The 23,125-nt window shown below is 32.4% G+C and overlaps 1 non-coding gene and 1 pseudogene across 1 annotated transcript; one reads left to right on the top strand and one right to left on the bottom strand.

The window, feature by feature from the left end:
• Window positions 1–6,506: 6,506 nt before the first annotated feature.
• On the top strand, window positions 6,507–6,578 carry TRNAM-CAU. Its single transcript has one exon. It is a non-coding gene; the product is annotated as a tRNA-Met (tRNA).
• Window positions 6,579–7,360: 782 nt separating this feature from the next.
• LOC117909517 lies at window positions 7,361–13,144 on the bottom strand (annotated as a pseudogene).
• Between the last annotated feature and the right edge of the window lie 9,981 nt (window positions 13,145–23,125).

Consider the following 23,125-nt stretch of genomic DNA (forward strand, 5'->3'; position numbering starts at 1 on the left):
CGCTCTGATAATGGTGGTGAATATGTTAATTAGCGCTTCTGTACTTATTTCGAACATCATGGACTTGTTCATGAGACATGGTGTCCTTAGACCCCTCAGAAAAATGGCATAGCTGAGCGGAAGCACCTCCATATTCTTGAAACTGCATGAGCTTAACTACATGAAATGCATGTGCCACCCCAATACTGGTCTGATGTGGTGTCCACTACCGTCCATCTACTCAATAAACTACCCTCGAAAGTCTTAAATTTTAAGACTCCGCTCCAAGTTTTGGCATCACAAGTCTCTTTACCCACAACCCTAATGCTTCCTCCTAGAGTATTTGGGTGTGTAGCTTATGTACATCTTCACAAAAATCAAAGAACCAAATTGGATCTGTGTGCTCGTCGTTGTCTCTTCCTAGGCTACGCTGTGCACCAGAAGGGTTATCGGTGCTATGATTCCTCTACTCGATGCACCTATGTAACTATGGATGTCACCTTCCTGGAGTCTGAACCTTTTTTCCTAGCCCCCACTTCTTCTCTTTAGGGGGAGACACGAGATGAAGAGTAGAAATGGTTGCACTTTGACTGGCCAAATAGTGAAACTATGGTGGATGAAGCACCAAGACTAGTGTCAATTGATCCCACAAGACTAGATGGACCCACATAGCATAATACAACTTCAGAAAATTATATGCCTTCAACAACTGAACCAAGTCCCCCCCTCCTCCTTAGTACATGCAGACCCACCTCCTAAGAATATCCCTGAGGTAAGCATTCTTGACACGCCTTCCAATATAAGTGACTTGAATACTTCTACTAGATATACATTGTCTTTCAAGGAAAATTATGGCAAGCCACCAACTAGATATTCTCTTGATATTGAAAAGTGAAAATCAAAGTATCCAATTTCCAACTATGTGTCTACCAGGAGATTATCTGAACCCCTCAGAGCATTTGTCTATGTATTTTCCTCAAGTCAAATCCCAACTAGAGTTCAAGAAGCCTTGTCTGACCTGAAATGGACGTGGAGGCACTACTAAAGAACAACACATGGACCATAGTTCCGTTACTTGAAGGAAAGAAAACAGTAGGATGCAAATAGGTATTTTCTATCAAACACAAGGCAAATGGTACGGTCGAAAGATACAAAACAAGACTGGTGGCAAAAGGTTATACACAAACATACGGGGTAGACTACCAAGAAACTTTTTCACCAGTTGCAAAAACTGAGCATTGTAAGGGTATTCTTATCTCTCGCAGCCAACCTTGATTGGCCATTACATCAATTTGATGTAAAAATGCCTTTCTACACAAAGATCTTAAAGAAGAAGTGTACATGGAACTTCCTCCGGGATACACGACATCTACTGAAACCAAGGTTATGTGCAAACTACAATGAGCACTATATAGATTGAAACAATCACCTCGAGCGTGGTTTAGGCGGTTCAATTTAGCAATGAGGAAATACGGATTCAAGCAAAGCAACTTGAACCATACACTATTCATAAAACACAAAGTGGGAAAGGTAACTGTGTTGATTGTCTATGTGAATGAAATGATTATCATAGGAAATGATGAAGAAGAAATAACCAGACTACAGAAGGAGTTAGCCATCGAATTTGAGATGAAGAACTTGGGAGGACTCAAGTATTTTCTAGGAATTGAAGTAGCCAGGTTCAAACAAGGAATATTTCTTTCCCAAAGAAAGTATGTGTTGGATATATTAACTGAGGTAGAAATGTTGGAGTGCAAACCGGTGGATACTCCAATTGTCCAAAACCATAGACTCAGAGAATACTCAGATCAAGCACCAATGGATAAAGAGAAGTACCAAAGGTTAGTTGGCAAACTCATATACCTCTCACATACTCGTCTAGACATTGCATATGTTGTAAACATAGTTAGCCAATTCCTGCATAACCCTAGTGAACACCACATGGATGCAATAATCAGGATACTAAGATACTTGAAGTCCTCACCTGGGAAAAGACTTCTATTTTCAAAGAATGGTCATTTAAGAATTAATGGCTATACAGATGTAGACTGGGCTAGAAATATCTCAGACAAAAGATCTACTTCAGGTTATTTTATGTTTGTTAGTGGGAATCTTGTTACATGGAGAAGCAAGAAGCAAAAGGTGGTAGCACTTTCTAGCGCTGAAGCAGAATTTCGTGGAATGGCAAAAGGGGTGTGTGAACTACTCTGGATCAAGAGACTACTTACTGAACTAGGTTTCACCTTTGCCTCAAAAATGGATCTTTATTGTGACAACAAAGCTACTATTGCAATATCTCAAGACCCAGTCCAACATGACCGTACAAAACATGTGGAAGTGGATTGACATTTTATCAAGGAAAACTTAGAAGCAAAAATAATTCGATCTCCATTTGTGAAGTCCGAAGACCAATTAGTAGACATACTCACAAAGGTGGTATTAAGCAAAGAGTTCCACAACTCACTCAACAAGTTGTGCATTAGAGATTTGTAGGCATCAACTTGAGGGGGAGTGTTGGCATGAGCTGTTAGAAACCAACTTAGGAAGGAAACAATTGTAGACGTAAATATAGAATCATGCCATACAAGTATGGCATGATTTTTGCCGAGATATTTATATAGACAAAAATAGGATTGTAATTTTCTTATTTATTTTGTATTCTCTCCATGTAAATAATATACTGAAAAAACCTCAGAAAAGCTGATATATTCTTGGATGCGTGCACAAGTGTGTTAACCGTGTTTCAAGTGGTTTGATCAAAAGTAACCATAGACTGATTGCTTCCAAAGATGAAACCTTGTACATTTAATGAGAGTAGGGATTTGAAACTTCAATGTATGGTTTGACAAACGTGCATGAGATGGGTATGTAATGTGTCAATGTATTTCTTAGAATGGAATAACCTTTAGGTGAGGGAAAGAAGTAGGGAAGTTGACAAGAAATACTTCAATTCCTTCAAATAAGTTGCCTTGTACACCCCCTTATAAAGTTAGTTCATTAACGTTGTACAGTTAGTACAATTATTGTATATAATTGTTTAAATTCCATATCCGTGTTCTTAGATGTGTGCACTAGTATGTTAACCATGATTCAATCATAATCCATACAATAAAAATCTACACGAGCACAACTATGTAGCTCAAGTTTTAAAACTTTAAAGATTAAAACAATAAGCACAAAACTCAAATTTCATTTCCAATCTTCTTCTCCTTTTCTCAACAACCAAACAAAGTAAAGAACAATCATTTGACTTAAGTTTCAAAACTTTGAACACCAAGACAACAACAATCACAAAAATCAAATTTCATTCTCAATCTTCTTCTCATTTTCTCAACAACCAAATAAAACAAAGAAGAGATTGACTAGTAGAAGTGTTTCTAGAAAATGGAAGAAAAGAAAACCCTTTTAGGTTGATGACGAAGACGGGATCACAACTATAATTGGTGCCATTGGGACAATAAATTATTCGGTTAAGAGAAAGATTGAGATCATGGATTGTTGTGATTTGAAAATTTCTTTACTTTATTTCTTGGCAATCAAATAAAGCAAATAAGAAAATGAAAGGAGTAAATAAGAAAATTTTCACTTTAAAAAGGCAATTGATTTCATTGTTAAAAATATCATTAAGAACTCGATTGAATATCAACTTTGATTAGGGTAAAATGATCATTACATAACATAGCAAATATAAATATGTTAAAAAATTTAATCAATTTTCTCTATTTTAATATAAAAATCAACCTTTCTTTCAAAATCATGGTATTATTTAGAAAACAATTCTTAGCATTTTCAATGTTTTTTTTATTTTTTATTTTTAAAAAGAATACTCCTATTGTTCTATTTTAATTAAATTCAAGTAAGCATGTTTATGATATTAGAAGTTTTCTTTTATGATTTACAATGAATAGTATAAAGTATAAATCTCCAAGAGACAATGCTCCCAAGAGGATGAGAGAAAGAAAAATATATGTAAAAAAAAATTGTGAAAAAGGTAAAGAGAATAAAAGCTTGTTTGGTCATGTGATTAAAAAACAGTTTTTAGAAAATAAGTAGAAGTTTTTCTATATTTCCAATTTTTAAAAACAAAGTGAAATAGAAAACAATTTTTAGAAAATAAGTAGAAGTTGTTTTTACTCATTTTTTAAAACAAAGGGAAAACATGAAGATTTTAAAAAAAACCATAAAAAATAAATAAAATTGAGCATTATATCATTTTTTTCTCTCACTATGATTTAATGCCAATATAAAAAATCTTCAAATATATTCTTTCTTTAAATTACACATAGTTTTCTATTTTTTTTTTTTTCTAAAATTTTTCATTAAACAAATAATTCAAAATCAAACTATACTATATACATAAAGTTCATTAATTTTAAAAATTAATTTGAAGATAATTTAAAAGTCGAACTCAATAATATTAGAAAGTTATAGATTAAATTTGTTTTAAATGACTTGGTTATTTTCTTCTTTACATATAATACATTTTTACTAATTTTTTCACTAAACAAATAAACTCCAAATTAAGCAAGACTTAATGTGTTGGATTTATTAACGAGTCTAATAATTTTTAAAAATAATTTAAAATTGAAACAATGATCCAATTAATATAAAAAATGTATAGATAAAAATTGATCCAAAACGACTTTGTTTTTTATTTTCTACATAGAATCATTATTATTTTTTTATTTCTCTAGGTAAATGAACTCCAAATTAAACAAGACTCAATGCATTGGATTCATGAACAAGTCTAGTAATAAAACTCAAATAGTGAATCAATTAATACCATAAATTTATGGATTAAAATTGCTTCATTATGGCTATTATTTATTTTTTACACATAATTATATATATTTTTTAAAAATTTCTCACCCAAAAAATGAACTTCAAATTATGCAACACTTTGTATTGAATTTATTAATGGGTTTTAATTTTTTTTATAAAATAATTAGAAATTAAAAAATAGATCTAATTACAAAAAGAAAATAGATCAAATCTAATATGTTTTGAGTCATGACTTTATCGTTTCTACATACAACTATATTATGTAATTTCTCACTAGGTAAATAGATTATAAATTAAATAATATATAATTAATAATTTAAATTCTTTAATGAATATTTTATTTTTTAAGAATAATTTGGAATTCAAAAAACTAATCTAATTAATGGTAAATTAAATCAAAATGTTCTAAAATATTATGTTTGTAATTGAGTACTAAATGTGTGCATATAATGAAAGAGTTGGTACATTTATATGTCAAAAGGTTAAATTTTTTTCATTATTTATTTTTAATAAAAAAATTTACAAAGATATTAATATCTTCTAACATATTCTAAAATTGTATATATATTTTATATAAAAAAATATAATTTATAATTTTATTCTAATATTATTATTTATATTTTACTAAAAACTATTTTTAAAAAAAAATTATTCATAAAAAAAATTATTTTTACTTTTAATAAGATTTGAATTGACTTTAATTAATATTATATTGTTTTTAGGAAACCAAAGTACAAAAATTACTTTTAAAAACAACTTATCCAAATAGGTTTTCTACTTTTTATTTTTAAAAATAATTGTCAAACATTCTTATTTTCAAAAAATATTAAAAAAATATTTTTTTGTCATTTAACTTAAAACTAGTTTTTAAAAATAAGCGTCCGAGAACATGGCCAAACGGGCCCTAATTAACTGGGTTTTTTAAGCTCCAAGAGGATAAAGGCCATACCATGGAGGAATGAATGGACACGTTTAGATCATAGGGGAGAAATTGGTCCAATAAGGCCAACTAACTTAATATGCGTGTGCTTGTAGTCCACCAGTGCTCAACCTTTGTCAGCACTGCACGCCATAAAAAGCTTTGCTAGCCCACGATCCATGTCCTCCATGGTAGATTGATTCACTCTTAGTGCATGGCAAACTAGGCGCTTGTTGCCCTCCTCAACACGATCCCCATCATTATTGATTAGTGTCCCTCCGATCATGCATTCGCACCACTCCTTATATGGATTATGATATGGATATGTCACTCTCCTCAGCACAACCTCCATCATTATTGATTAGTATCCCTCCCATTTGTGGTGGACTCACTTTTTTATCACTCCACTATATCAAAAGCCCCAAAAGACGCTATCTTATAATAGACAACTAATGCGAAGGTTATTTTATCCTATTATCATAGAAAATAAGTTGGTTGATACAAAAGCCAATTATCCGGTTGATGATGCTGTCACATTTTCGATCCCATAGAGCAAATGGAAGAAGCACCTAAGGCTACCTTAGATCAACCTAAATAGTATTAATTCGTGTCCCGTGCTCTTAGAGAGACGAGTAGGAAATGCCAATAACGGAGCCCTCTATTGTTAATCCAAACAGAGTGGCAAAATTTTCAATTTTACTGAAGGGATTAGTGTGTAGGACTCTCGGAAAAACCATAGAGCGAAACCAGCGTCTGGATATGAACAAAACATTCAACGATGGAAAACATGATGAAATATATTTTGTTTCAGTAACCTCTCAAATAAATCAGAGTGGCGCAGCGGAAGCGTGGTGGGCCCATAACCCACAGGTCCCAGGATCGAAACCTGGCTCTGATAAATAAAGGGTGATGTTTTCCTTGATGCTCGCTGCTTGTCTCTTTTTGTTTGGCCGAACATAATAAGAGCCTACTTTGAATAAAATGTTAAAACCAAAAAGTTAACAATAAAATAATTATAATTAAAATTTATTGGAAAAACATCACCTCAAATTCTATTATATATATATATATATATGTAATTAAAATTTTTATAAAATATATTTAATTCGCAATTATTTTTCAGAATGTATTTAATAATGTTTCTATTTAAAGTGTTTTTAGTGAAATCGTTTTTTCTAAAAGTGTTGTTAAGAAAATCATTCATCAAATATTTTCCAAAAAACATTATAAGTATTTTTTAATATTTCAAATAATTTTTTAAAATTTTAAAAATAATTTTTAAATTTAATTTGTCAAACATCTAATTTTTTTTCAAAAACATTTTTTTTAGTCTAAAATAACTCCCTACAATCACTATCAAATAAAACACCTAGTCCACATTTCATGTTCATGTTTAGCCGCGACTTGGCCTCCCACATGTCCCACAAGTCATTCACCTTCCTACAACAAGGACAGTATCAAGTTGCATACAAAGAAAGGTTTCAACAAATGTTAGATACCCATGCACTCCTTCATTGAATGTAAAGACAATCGACAAAGGAATCATTGTTTGAAAAGTAGGATGAATTATTGATATGGCCCAGAGGTGATTGCATTTTTCATCAAGAAGGATAAGATTATATGGTCCTCAATATTCGTGCTTACTCATACAACAACTTTCCTTTGATATTATACTTTTCTCTACTCCAGTCCAAACTGTCTTCTCACCTGCAAAATAAAGTCATAGACCTTCTGCTGGTGAGGGAGAGAAGAGGACACACTCTCCTTTTCCTTGCACCTCTATGCCCATAAGTTCAGTTTGGGACACTCTTCCTCTATGCTGAAGTTGGCAAAGGTCTCGTATGCGTAAAAACTGCTACAAAATGGCACCAGAGCAATGTCCACTAATCCCAACTTTACACCACCGAAGTAGGATTTGTCTGCAGGCTCTCCTTCCAGCAGCTTAAGGCATTCTATGAATTCCTTCTTGGGCATCTCCAGATTTTCTTTTTTTGACCATATCAACTTGCTCCCAAGGTTGTATATCTACATTTCACGGTCAGTCTTATCAAGGAAAAGAATAAAAGAGAACATGGAGTGACAGAACATGGAATGACAATAATAAAGGTAATTCATAAAATAATGATATGAGTCTACTTCTATCAATATTTCCATAAATGCCAAATTCTATTGTCAAATAATAAAATTACCAAATTCTTCAAGTCCGGTAAATATTTTAGCTAGAAAAAATTGTTTGTTAATGAATTCTATGTCTTTCGAGATAAGGAGAGGCAAAAAAGGAAGTGTTGGAATCCATGCAACGATTTATGGTGAAAAATCAGGGAAAACGAGAAAGAAAGAATACGCAGATTTAACGTGGTTTGACAAATTGTCTACATCCAAGGGAATAGGGAAGAAGAATTTCACTATGTATTAAATTAGGGTTACATAAAAGGGTATTTATACTAACCCTTAGGAATAAAATTCCAAAAATACCCTGAACCGTACTGCCGAGGGCATTGCCCCCCGCACCCCCCAACCTATCATTCACCCACAACAATAGAAATACAAGCCTGAATGGAAAATGTCGTCACTCCACTCCACTCCACTTCGCTCCTGCATTTGCCCTTTTTTCTCCATATGTCTTTCGCTCAAATATAAGCCCTATACTACAACAATCTCCACCTTAGCGAATATTCTCTCCCCCCTCCCCCCTCTCTCTTAGGAGACAAGAAACATAGCTTATAACTCCACCTGTGACAATAGGTTGGGGTATCTCCTATCTAGCATCTATGGTAAGAGGCTTTGTCAACATGTCTGATGCATTCTCAGAGGTGTGAACCTTCTCAAGTAACAATTCACCAAAAGAAACCAATTCCCTGATCTTGTGAAACCTCACATCTATGTGTTTGGTCCTTGCATGATACACTTGGTTCTTTGCCAAATAAATGGCACTCTGACTGTCACAATATAATTGAACTCCACCTCGCTGAATACCCAACTCCTTGACCAAACCTGTAAACCATAATGATTCCTTTACAGCCTCAGCTATTGCCATATATTTTGACTTAGTAATAGATACTGCAACTAAAGACTGTATCATAGACTTCCAACAAATAGGTCCCCCACTAAGAGTGAATACATAACCTGTGGTAGACCTCCTGTCATCCAAGTCTCCTGCATAGTCTGCATCAACATATCCTCTAACTGAAGGATCACTCTATTGTTTGTTGAACGCAATGCCATAGTCTGTAGTATCCCTTAAATATCTAAAAATCCACTTAACTGCATCCCAATGCATTCTTCTCAGATTTGATAGAAACTTGCTCACCACCCTAATAGCATGTGCCAAATCTGGTCTTGTACAAACCATAGCATACATCAAGCATCCCACTGCACTTGCATATGGAACCTTTGACATGTCATTTACTTCGTCATCTGTCTTTGGGCATTGACTAGTAGACAACCTAAAATGATTTGCCAAAGGTGTACTTACTGGTTTTGCATTATCCATGTTGAACCTCTCCAATATTCTCTTGCCATAGCTATGCTGAGATAACCATAATCTCCTTGAAGCTCTATCCTTGTGAATCTCCATTCCAAGGATCTTCTTGGCTGCACCTAAATCCTTCATGTCAAACTCCTTACTCAACAAAGACTTCAACTTATTGACCTCAACCATACTATTTGCAGCAATTAACATGTCATCCACATAGAGTAATAGAAAAATAAATGATTAATCATCATCTAGGCTCTTTACATAAACATAATAATCACACTCACATTTTTTGTAGCCAATCCTGATCATGTAGGAGTCAAATTGCTTGTACCACTTCCTTGGGCACTACTTTAACCCATAAAGTGATTTCCTCAATTTACAGACCAAGTGTTCTTGTCCATGTTGAATAAACCTTTCTGGTTGTACCATATAGACCAACTCCTCCAAATCACCATGAAGAAAAGTTGTCTTTACATCCATTTTCTCCAACTACATGTCAAAATGTGCTACCAAACCCAACACTGTCATGATGGAAGTGTGTCTCACCACGAGGGAGAAAATCTCATTATAGTCAACCCCTTTCCTTTGTGAGTAACCCTTTACTACTAAAAGAGCCTTGAACTTTTCACCCTCTTTTTCTAAAACTGCTTCTTTCTTCTTGTACACCCATTTACATCCTATTGCTCTCTTCCCCTCTAGAAGCTCCACCAAATCCCACGTCTGGTTCTTATGCAAAGACTGAATCTCCTCCACTATAACACTCATCCATCTACTTTTCTCTTGGTTGTGTATTGCCTCTTGAAAGGTAGTAGGATCCCCACTACTAGTAATCAATGCATAAGAAGCTAAATCTTGAAAACCATACCTAGTAGGTGGCTTAATAGTACGACTGTGTCTGTCTATGGCTATACTGTGATGCTACTGATCTTTTGAACTAGACTTCCCTGTATTCCGAGCATGATCCTCTATATCATGGGTCTCTAATTCCACCTGTATCAGCTGCTCAATACTGTTGCAATTTTCTCTCATTTCTGAGTACACTGTAACATAGGTTTCTCATCAAAAACCACATCTCTATTGATCACCACCTTATTTGCCTTTGGATCCTAGAGCTTGAAGCCTTTCACCCCTTTCTGATACCTCAGAAAGATACACTGTCTAGACTTCGCATCAAACTTTGATCTCTTCTCATTAGGAATGTGCACATAGGTTGGACACCCAAATACCCTCAAACCAGAATAATCTACTGGACTGCCTGTCCATACCTCCTTTGTTATTTTCCCATCTAATGCTGCTCTGGGTGACCTATTGATCAAGTAACGTGCAATGTTCACTACATCTGCCCAAAATTTCTTTTCAAGGCATGCATTCAATCTGAGACATCGAGCTCTTTCAACTATTGTTCTGTTCATCATTTCTGCTATACCATTATGTTGTAGTGTCTTGCGTACTGTGAAGTGTCTCTTAATCCCATGTTGCTCACACAATTCTGTGAACTTTGAATCTGTGTACTCAGTACCATTATCTGACTTGAGGCACTTTATCTTTCTCACTGTCTGGTTTTCTGCTTCAACTTTCCACACTTAAACTTGGCAAACATTTTTGACTTGTGTCGCATGAAGTACACCCAAACCTTTCGTGAGTAATCGTCAGTAAAACTCACAAAATACATATTTCCTCCCAATGATGCTACCCTTACTAGTCCCCAAACGTCTGTATGAACATAGTCAAGAAACCCTCTGTCTTGTGTGTGGCTATCTTGAACTGCACTTTATTCCGTTTCCTAAAAACACAATACTTGCGGAAATCAAGTTTACATGTTTTGATACCCTTCAACATATTTCTCTTATGAAGCTCCATCATCCCACGCTCACCCATATGCCCTAACCACATATGCCACAAAACTGTACTGTTTGACTTAGACTTTGCGGTTGCAACTCCACCTACAATTATGGTACCTAACAATTTATAAATATTTTGTGCTAGTTTCTGCCCTTTCATCACTGTCATAGCATATTTGCTCATTTTCATTACTCCACCTATAGATTTGTAACTAAACCCATTATAGTCTGAAGTCCCCAAAGAAATCAAATTCTTCCTTAAATCGGGTACATGTGTAACATCACACAATGTTCTAACAACATCATCAAACATTTTAATTCTGATATTCCCTATTCCAACAACTTTACATGAAACGTCATTACCGTCAGAATAGAACCATAATTTACTGACCTGTATGTGTTAAACCAATCTTTTTGGGGTGTCATATGATAAGAGCATGTTGAATCCAAGATCCACGAATTTGTAAGATGATTTGAACTAGATGAAACTGACAGCATATCACCATCACCACTCTCCGAGTCTTCTTCTGCCACTACATTCGCAGACTTTGATGAACTCTCTTTATTTTTCGATACCGAGCCCTATTTCTTTTTCTCTGGACAATCTCCTTTCATGTGCCCCTTTTTCCGCACTTATAACATTATATGTTCTTTCTCTTCCTGGATTTAGATTGAGATTTATTATTACTCTATTCACTCCAGAATTTGTTTCTCCCACATTCCTGATTACTCTTTGCCACATGCCTTTCACCCTGAGAGCTCTCATCATTAGCTTTCTTCCTCTTATTGAATCCTAAAAGAACACTCATGATCTCCTCCAAATCAAGAGTTTATTTCCTCCACATCAGAGTTGTAACTAGATTTTCATACGTAGAAGAAGCAGGAAGGGAATTCAGTAACATCAACGCTTTGTCTTCGTCTTCGAACTTCACATCAATTCGCTTCAAATCACTAATGATTTGATTGAACACGTTGATATGTTGGCTTAGATCTAAGCCCTCTACCATCTTAAGACCATACAGTTTCTACTTAAGATACAACTTGTTCGTCAACGACTTAGACATATATTGACTTTCCAACTTCAACCAGATTGCCATCGGTGATTCCTCATCCATAACATGGTATATCACATCATCAGCCAAACAATGCCTGATCGTTGCCGCAGCCTTCACTTCTAGATCATTCCAATCCATATCGTTCATTCCTTTTGGTTGTGTTCCATATAACGCCTTCACCATACGTTGTTGCACTAATAGATCCTTAACCCTTCTTTGCCATAGGTCGAAATTCCTAAATCCATTGAACTTTACCACATCAAACTTCGCAGAAGAAATCCCAGACATCGAACCTAGAGTTTTGATACCAATTGTTGGAATCCATGCAACGATTTATGGTGAAAAAATTAGGGAAAACGAGAAAGAAAGAACATGTAGATTTAACGTGGTTCGACAAATTGCCTACGTCCACTAGAATAGGGAATAGGGCTTTCACTATGTACCAAATTAGGGTTACATAAAAGAGTATTTATACTAACCCTTAGGAATAAAATTCTAAAAATACCCCTAAACCGTACCGCCCTTTCCCCATATGTCTTTTGCTTAAATATGAGTCACATATTACAACAGAAAGGCAAACCCTCAGAGATATGACAACCACAAACAAATCCCACATAATATAGATCAACACTAAGGAACACCACTAATTAAAAAGACATGATAAGTAAGTAGCAAAATAACATTAATTTTCAAATTAAACAAGAATTCATTGTCCGGAAAGAAGCTTAAACTGGCTGATACATATAATTTTGAATGAATAGCAGAAAAGACTTACCATCTTGTTGATGTAATCAGCCCAAAACCTAGCTTGAGCTTTCTGGTAAGGATCAGTGGGCAACAATGGAGACTTATCATTCCAAACTTCATCAATATATTAAACTATTATCAATGATTCACAAATGGGTTTGCCGTTATGGATCAAGATTAGGATTTTCTTATGAACTGGGTTCATTTCAAGAAGGAGAGGGCTCTTGCTTCTCAAGTCCTCTTATCTGTTTTCATACTTGATACCCTTCTCTGCTAATGCAATTCTGACCCTCATACAAAACATGCTAATCTAGAAATCCAACAAAACTATTTCATCTGCCATTTTTGGTTCTGTGCTAAGATACAAAGTAGTTCAAGGGATGAAGAATGATCTACTATACCATATCTAATAATTCACAAAGTCTCTTCAACTTTGAATGTTCTAAGGTTGAATGGTCTACCATCCCATATTGTTTTTCTAGCCATAAACTCTCTTTATCTCTAGTGTACATAAAAAATAATTTTGTAATTTCCTTGATTTTTATTAATACTAAATTTTTGGATAAATGTTTAAAAATTTATTCAAAATGTCCTATAGCAAAATATCGATCTAACTTATGGTTACATTAGGTTACTTATTTTATTTTATTTTAATTGAAGTCTGAATGAATTTGAATTTATTTAAAATTTGAATAAAATTAAATACAAAATATCATTTGAACTTCAGAAATTAGATAAAAGCTAAATTCTTTATACAAAGGAAAAGTCATATAGATAGATGAGTTTGAGAATAGCCTCAGCTTCGTCTAATCATTGCTTAGGAGTAGCCATATATTGGATATGTCCAATGCGTTTCATTGTTGAGAGTATGTTATCTTTTCATAATAGGTAAAAACAAATCCTTGTGAGAACTTTTTTCGGAAAAATGTCTCACCTTTCATAAAGAATACACTAGATCTAGCTAAATATGTTGATTTGATCTACTGGTGTATTAAAGTGTTATTTAAAGTCCGTTTGATAGTGGTTTTAGGAAGCGCTTTTAAGATAGAAAGTGTTTTAGAAAAAAAAAAAAAAAAATAGATGTTTGACAAAATTTTAAAAATACTTTTAAAATCTGAAAAGTTACTTATAGTATTGGAAAGTTACTTATAGTATAGGAAAATCACTTATAAGTAAAACAATTAATAAGTGATTTTCTTAAAATCACTTTTAGAGAATTTTTTTTTTTTTTTTACTAAAAACACTTCAAATAAAACATTGTTAAATGCATTTTAAGAGTGTGTTTGACAATGATTTTAGGAAATGTTTCTAGTCTTTCTAATACTTGAAAGATAAAAAATTTCAAATGTTAAAAATGTTAGAAACGCTTCCTAAAATCACTACTAAACAAACTCTTAATCTTTAGTAATGTTGATTTATATGTATTAGAGTTACAAGCAATCTTCCCCAAATATTCTAATTTCTTGAAGTCGAGTGTGGTGTGCCTGGGAATGCTCCTATGTCTTTTCTTACTCAGATGATTGTGAATTCATGTTAGGACCCCTTGTACACACTGACTTTGCACCAGTACTAAGATAAAAAAGATAGTAACAATTATCAACCAAAAGCATAAAATATTAAAAATAAAGCTGCCATTAGAAAAGCCAATGCACTAAGGATTTCTCCCAAGTTTGGCTTACTATATGTTGAGCTTTAGAGAGAAATAATTTAAAATAGAGTTTCTTATTAAATTAATTAAAAGAAATTTCACTAAGAACATGATTAATATCAATCATACCACACTATATTTGTTGACTCCACCTCAAACAAGGAAGTCTCCCAAAGGCCTTGTATTGGGTATTGTTTTATAGAACTTTGATTGCAGTTTCCCAACTATACGACTTCACAAGAGACTTTAGAATTAGCCCCTATGACATTGATTAGCTCACACCTAATAACTAGAGAGTGTTTGACATATTGATGGTGGTCTACTAGTCATTCTCCATTGGTGTATATATTAGTTGGATACTACAATAATAGTAGTCTATTGAGTGGTGCGGCATGACCCCTATTAGAGGAATTTGTTGGGATATTTAAAAAAATAAAAAATAAAAAATCTATTCCAAGCTAACTTTGGATCTCAAGGGTGCTTGCATCTATCATACCAAGATGCTAGATCTAATAGCAACAGAAGCATATATACATTAAAACAATAAATCCAAGAGTTTTGAAAACTTTACCTTTGATTTAGATGTTCCCACATCAAATCTAGTCAATGAAGAAGATCTTGAAAACACATGAACTTTCTACTAAAAAATTCTCTCTCGTGCATGAAAAATCCAAGTCATGTGTTCCTTACAAGTAGGTGATTAGTTCACAAGCTTTTATGCACAAAAGCAGGTTAGGACAACAAGTCATGCAAAGATTGAATTATTCAATAAACATAAAAGTGAGATAAAAATCAAAACAAAAATTCTACAACATCTCAAGATGTCTAGAATACATTACAAAATTCCAAGGAGCCTAAACATTCACCAATTAACCTAGACTTTAAAGAACAATTCACAACTCTAGACTTAGGTCAATATAGAAAGCATGAAAAGATGGAATTAATTCATAAGCTTGACAAATGATCTTCAAATAAAAGCAAAGCTTACAAGCTTATTTAAGAAGTCTGGAATAGAGAAAAATACATCAAAATTAATAAATAAATAAAAAAGAACTATGATTGATTTGTCAAACCAATTTATTTAATAAACTTGGAGATGACTTATTCAATAAAACAAAAATTCTTTGATATATTTGAGAAGTCTGAAACACAATCCAAGTTTCAAAAGATTTTTTAACAAGCCAAAAAGTCTAGATTTACTAAAACATTTGGGATGTAAAAAATAAGACAACAAACGAGGCAATTTTGAAAACATTTGGGCTTAAGACACTTAAACCCACTAGAAGCTTATAAATACCCACCTTTTGGGGGTTAGAACTTGATGTTACCATTCACTCTTTCTTTTGTACATTTGAGAGATAGAGAACACTAGTCACAACCCTCTCAAAGTTTTCCATCCTTCTATGTTAAGATTTAGAAAAGGGCATCAAGTAGAAGATTGAGTTTACGAGATCTTATGTGGATCTAGAGCTTTCTACACTTATAGGAATTGATCTGGGAACATCCAGATTTAAGGTAATACACTTTTCTTCTAGATCAATGTTGTTTTGATACCTATTTTTTCTGTTGTGCATAGATCTATAAACTTAAGAATGTTTTTCTTGCACCTAGCTGATCTAAGGCCAAAGAATGGATAATCCATATTTCCCTACATCCCCATGGTGATGTAGTTAGTCAAATAAGGGTTTTATTCAACAATTTCTCTTGCTAAGTTTTCAATTCCTTCCAATTAAGAGGAGTCATCCTATAGGGTGCCATTGAAATAAGATATGTTCTTGGATATACCTTGATACAAAAATCAAACTCTATGCATTGGTGAACTTGATAGTTCATTTAGAATTATCTTATGAAACTTCCACACCGTTGGAATTTCTTTAATGTTATTTTAGGTATTTTTCCTACTATGGAGACATGGTAGAAAACTTATTGATCCTTTCCTTAACACATATTGATAATGTGGATTGGACAGTGTAAATGGTAAATTAATACTTCCAGCAAAACAAATCTTGAATCCATCTAGCAAACAAAATATTATCTTACAGTGATGATAATCAATAAGTCCTCTATATACACTCCTAGCCAATCCATACCTAAGATAACAGCATATATAGTCATGTCTAGAACCCTCAAATCAACCTAAAGCACTCCAATCGCCAAGGTGATAACACACCCTTTACATATTGCGTCAACTCTAGAATTCATGTCGATATGGGACTTAATGTATAATAAGTTTTCTACCCTTTCAACCCTAATGCGTATGCATAAGACACAGAGATAACAAAAAGTCTTGCACCCGCATCAAACAAAACATGCATTCAAGTTCTATCGATTAAAATCATACTTTCCACCAAAATGACCTCGTTTGTTTATTTTGTTAGGGTTAGTGCAAAAACTCTAATTGATTCTTGTCTCCTTTTTCCTTTAACACTTGACCCTTGAAATGATCTAGCCCGACTACTTGTAGTAGATGTTTTGGTTCCCTACATTGATGAGGGTAACAAGGATGCTTGGTAGTAAGGCAATTGAACTTAGGGAAGTTGAAAAGGTAAGGTTCATTTTTGTTAAGGGTTGAAATTGGGTCTAAGATGCACCTCTCAATGAGCAAACCCTCCATAAATGGTTACTACCCTTTGAACACCTTATTCACTCCCAACATAAAATGATAGATGTTCATCATAGTATTGGTATTATTTCCTTTGCTATTGATTCTAAGGCCTCTTCTAGGATTTTTTTTTTTTCCCTATTTTTTGGTTTCCCTTCCTATCTCCCCTCTATTCTCGAATTTTGTTGATATCATCTATATCTTATTCAACCATCAAGACTCTTTTGACTAACTTAAAGTACCTTACAGCTAATAGAACCACCATTTTTTTTTTATAGTAGGCCTTAATCCCTATTGGAAGATCTTTTCATTCTTTGTTTCCTCACTAGTCATGCCTAAAGAAAATATGGACAATCTAGAAAAACATGACCCATACTCCAACACTATCATGGTCCCATAGATGAGATACTCAAAATTCATTCTCAGCATGCTTAGCCACTTCCAAAAAATATTTATTTAAAAAGATCCTCTCAAATTGCTCCAAATCATCGCTAATTTGTTATATATTCTCTTTACTGTCTCCCACCAAAGGCCTACTTTATTCATCAACATATACATCACCAAACTCATTATTCTCTCTTTAGGAATGTCTAAACCCTCTAATATTCTTTTTATACTCAACAAATTTTTTTGCCACCATAGCATTTGGTTCCCTAGTAAATTATAGGGGTTGCCTCACCATGAATCTCTTCATAGCCTCCATTTGACTCATAATTGTCGTAGTTAGGTGAACTCTCCTCTAAGAATGATTAAAATCTTCTTAGGTCTAGATACCCCTAATTTCCTAACTCTAACCTCTTAGTAGTTGAGTAGTTTCTCGTAGTTCCCTTATTGCTTCTCTTAATTCTGCTATAACTAAATCCATTTCATCTCTCTCTATTATGATTTGTGTCTTTCCTACCATTTTCAAATACATGATAAGACCTAATCCAATCACACTTCAAGGTGAGCAAAAACAGATTCACATAAAATAATCTAAGAATTTTAATATCTATGACAATTTTCATATAGCCATAACCATCATAGTCATTATGGTATCACATGTTACTTCCATCAACAATCACTACCACAAAAAGGTCATCAAATACAAGTCCATAATAAATAAATAAATAAAAATATAAACAAATAAATAAATCCATAAATAGAATAATACACATAAATAGTACCCCCAAGGTACTGTTGCAACCTTGGCTTTGATACCACATTATTATAACCCAAATTCTAAGTGACTCGGAACTTAACCCTAACCCTAGGTTAAAGGTTTGACCCTTATGGTTACTCTTACTCAAATTAACAGTTAACCTGTACACCCAAAATTTCTTTTTTATCTTAGAACAAATCATAATTTAATTTTTAATAAAATTTGCTAAACTAAAATTTTAATTAAATAAAATTTTCCTACCATTAGGTTTCACTAGCTTATAAATGGTATTAATGTCCAACTTAAGATAATCATCCAAGTCTCTACAATCATTTCTAAATAAAATGTTCCTATAGTTCATTTACAACCAACCAAAGTGTAATGACATTTCATTTACCCAAATTTACCAAATGAATACATGTCCAAAAGTTTAACACAAGTGAGCACTAATATTTTTAAGTAACTCTTGAATCTCCTAGGATATTCTAAAACCCTCCTTGATATATTCACCTATGGGTCCTTATAAATAATATTTGTATCTTAATATATATGTATTAAAGAGAAAGGGATGAATATTTCCACGTTGCTTAGTAGGGTGTCTAATACCTAAAGGTCATGTTTGGTTGCTTGGATATATAATGATAGGATAAGATATGGATATTATATCCTATCACATCATCAACCAAACATGGGATAAGATAAATGGTGGGATATATCATCCACCCTCTTTTTTATATCTCTTCCACATGGTATATGTTAATCCTATACTAAGATACAGGATATCGATATCCCATGTATAATATTTTTTTTTCATATATTTATCTTCCAAATTAATTTTTTTTAATTATAAATTAAATTTTTGTTAAAAAACTATAAAGGAATTATAAAATAATATTAATGTGTATTATATATAGTATTTTTATATATTGAATAACATAATAGAAAAAAAAATTATAAAGTTTAAATATTTTCATCATGAATATTGTTAAACATAAAAGGAATTTTACTTTTTTAAATAGAAAAATATTGTAATGCGATATAATTCTTATTTTAAACATTGAAAAATAATACATATTCCATTTTTTTTATTTGTTTTCACAAATTAAATATGAACATAATATAATGTAACATATTCCATTCGATATGCTATCTTAGGATATTATGTCAATTGAATATAATATCCAAATATATCATATCCCATTAGAAATCATATTCTAATATGCATTTCCTATCTAATAGAGTATGATATCTTAAGATATACATATCATATTCTATCATATCTAGCCAACCAAATATAGCCAAAATTGTTAAAAAGTAATAATCAAATGTTAAAATAAAAATGGACATTTAAACATTAATCCAAATATTTTATTTTAACCCAAATATATAACATACACATATCTTGATAATTAATAGAAAATGCAAATGAAAATGGATACACTCAATCATAAAATGCACTATTTTTCTCTTGATTTCACTCAAAGATATGTGTTTGTACCCAAATACACTTTCCATTCAAAGTCTTTCGAGGTGAATTTTTATGTCTTTTACATTAAAGATCTTGCTCTTATTCTTAATTAATACTTTTCCCAAGCCTTTTTTCATCATCTTTTTCTATTTCTGATTATTATACATAAATGCATACATACATATATATTGAAATTATTAATTATGAATTAAATTTTTTTCATCATCTTTTTCTATTTCTCATTATTATACATAAATACATACATACATATATATTGAAATTATTAATTATGAATTAAATTATCAACTAATGATCATTTCATTTTCCTCTACCATTATTTCATTAACATAAAAAAAAAAAAATTCATAAAATTACTAAGAAAACAAAATTTAAACAACACTCATATACCAAATCACATGTAGGCATCACAATTATATAAGTAGATCTATTCCACAACATCAATAACTATGATTTTTTTCTTCTAAAATATATTAAATAAAATTTTTAAGGATATACCACCCTATCAAAAATCAAGAATCCAACCATTAACTTTAAAATTAGACTTTATATCAATGTTTCCTACATAAGTAGAACGTCCTCCTAAATTTTCATACAAAATAGGTCATGTTCTATCACACGGTCTTCCAAAGATCCATGGTATGGAACTCTCCATTTTATTTCTTTCTTTCTGTTTTTTTTTTTTTTTTTTTTTTTTTTTTTTTTTTTTTGTCTCACCTCTCTACTAAACATGAACTTCTTTGTCTCTTTTTTTTTTTTCCCTTTTTTTATCAAATGGTTTTGAACTTTTCACTATTTCTCTTTCCCTTTCTTTTGTTTGTTTTTCAAAAAATAAATTATTATTATTATTATTATTATTATTATTATTATATTTATTTGTGTTTTAAACTTTGCATTTTTTTTATTCCCTAAATTAAATTTCCTATGTCTTAACAAAATTTAACTGCTAATAATACTAAATTATATACCTATATTTTTACCAATATAATTAATTCTTCAAAACCAAAAATATTCATTATAATAATAGGTAAAACTTATCTTTCTAAAACATTATCTTCAATAAAATTGACTTTTTGACTTTACAAACATTACTTTTGCTAGAAAATTTTCAACCTCACAATCTCCATGAAATGTTAAGATATTATATTTTGCATCTAATAAGTTTTATTTCACAAAGCCTTCAATTGGTCCAAATCTTGCTCAAACTGGTTTCTAGAAGTAGAATTTTGAAAAGCCCTATAGAAATGGAGGAGAACAATGAAGAAAATGAAGCACGGGAGTCTCTTTAAATTCCCAGCCCCGATGAACGTTGTCAACAAGTTTGACTTTTCACATGAAATGTTAAGATATTATATTTTGCATCTAATAAGTTTTATTTCACAAAGCCTTCAATTGGTCCAAATCTTGCTCAAACTGGTTTCTAGAAGTAGAAATTTGAAAAGCCCTATAGAAATGGAGGAGAACAATGAAGAAAACGAAGCGCGGGAGTCTCTTTAAATTCCCAGCCCCGATGAACGTTGTCAACAAGTTTGACTTTTCACATTTTGTGCATTTTATCGTTTTCTAACACCCCCCCCCCCCCCCCCCCCCCCCCCCTTTAGTTGAAATCCCCAATTTATTATGCCCAATGCCAATAGAATTTTGATTTTTGGTCAAAATTTGACCATTTATCTAAGTATATGTCTATATGATGCATATGACATGAAATTCATGCAATCAGAAGGTATATTCATTAAGCAATCATTAGATCATAAAGAAATCACCCCTAGTTGTCTTCTAATATCAACAAATTGTTCTTCACTTAGAGGTTTTGTAAATATATCGGTAAGTTAATCTTTTGTGCTTACAAATTCAAGTGTTATGTCACCCTTTTGTACATGGTCTTTAAGAAAATGATGTCTAATCTCTATATGCTTAGTCTTAGAGTGTTGTACGAGATTTTTTTTAAATATTTATGGCACTAGTATTATCACACTTAATAGGAACATGCTCAAAAGATAAATCAAAATCATTAAGTGTTTGTTTCATCAAAAGAATTTGTGCACAACATAAACCGGCTGCTATGTATTCAGCTTCCGCCGTTGACAAAGCTAGCAAATTTTGCTTCTTACTATGTTATGAAACAAGAGAGTGTCCTAGGAAATGACAAGTGCCACTAGTGATTTTTCTTTCAACCCTACAACTGGAAAAATCGGCATATGAGAATCCAATTAATTCAAAGTTATCACTCTTAGAATACCATAAGCCTATGTCCATTGTCTCTTTCAAATATCTAAGAATTCGTTTTACAACACTTAAGTGAGATTCTTTAGGGCAAGATTGAAATCTAGCACACAAGCATACACTATACATAATGTCGGGTCTATTAGGGGTCAAATATAGCAAATAACCTATCATGCCTCTATACATTGTTGAGTCAATGGATTTACCTTTCTCATCCTTATCAAGCTTGTTGGATGAGCTCATTGGAGTCTTCATTATTTTGGCTTCTTCCATGTTGAACCTTTTGAGAAGATCTCTTATATACTTTGCTTGATTGATGAAGGTTCCTTCCTTTAGTTGCTTGATTTGAAGTCCAAGGAAGAAGTTGAGTTTTCCCATCATGCTCATTTCAAACTCACTATGCATGCACTTAGAAAATTCTTCACAAAGAGAAACATTAGTAGCACCAAAAATGATATCATCAACATATATTTGAACTAAGAGCATATCATTTTCTTTGGTCTTTATGAAAAGATTAGTGTTAATTTTTTCCATTTTAAAACCCTTTTCCAAAATAAATTTACTCAATATTTCATACCATGCTCTAGGTGCTTGTTTTAAACCATAAAGTGCCTTTTTAAGTTTAAAAACATGGTTAGGAAAGTTAAAACTTTGAAAACCGAGAGGTTGTTCAACATATACTTCTTCATTTATAAAGCCATTAAAAAAAAAAAACACTTTTCACATCCATTTGATATAAAACAAAGTCTTTAAAACATGCAAAGGAAAGTAGCATCCTAATGGCTTCGAAGCTTGCTACCAGGGCAAAGGTTTCTTCATAATCTATCCCTTCTTCTTTATTAAAACCTTGGGCTACCAGTCTTGTTTTATTTCTAACAATTATGCCATTTTCATCCATCTTATTTCTAAATACCCATCTAGTTCCAATAACACTTTGATTTGAAGGTCTTGGTACTGATTCCCATACTTCACTTCTTTCAAATTGATTTAACTCTTCTTGCATAGCAATCATCCAATTTTCATCAACTAAAGCATCATTTATAATTTTAGGCTCAATTTGAGAGGTAAAAGCAAGATTATTGCAAATATTTCTAAGAGGTGATCTAGTTCTTACCCCACTAGATGGACTACCAATAATTTAATCTTGTGGGTGGTTGATGATAAACTTCCAATCTTTAGGAAGGTCTTGGCTTGATTCACCTTGCATTTGTGGAGGAGGGGGTA

This window comes from Vitis riparia, chromosome 19, assembly GCF_004353265.1.
Source record: "Vitis riparia cultivar Riparia Gloire de Montpellier isolate 1030 chromosome 19, EGFV_Vit.rip_1.0, whole genome shotgun sequence".
NCBI classification, from domain to species: domain Eukaryota; kingdom Viridiplantae; phylum Streptophyta; class Magnoliopsida; order Vitales; family Vitaceae; genus Vitis; species Vitis riparia.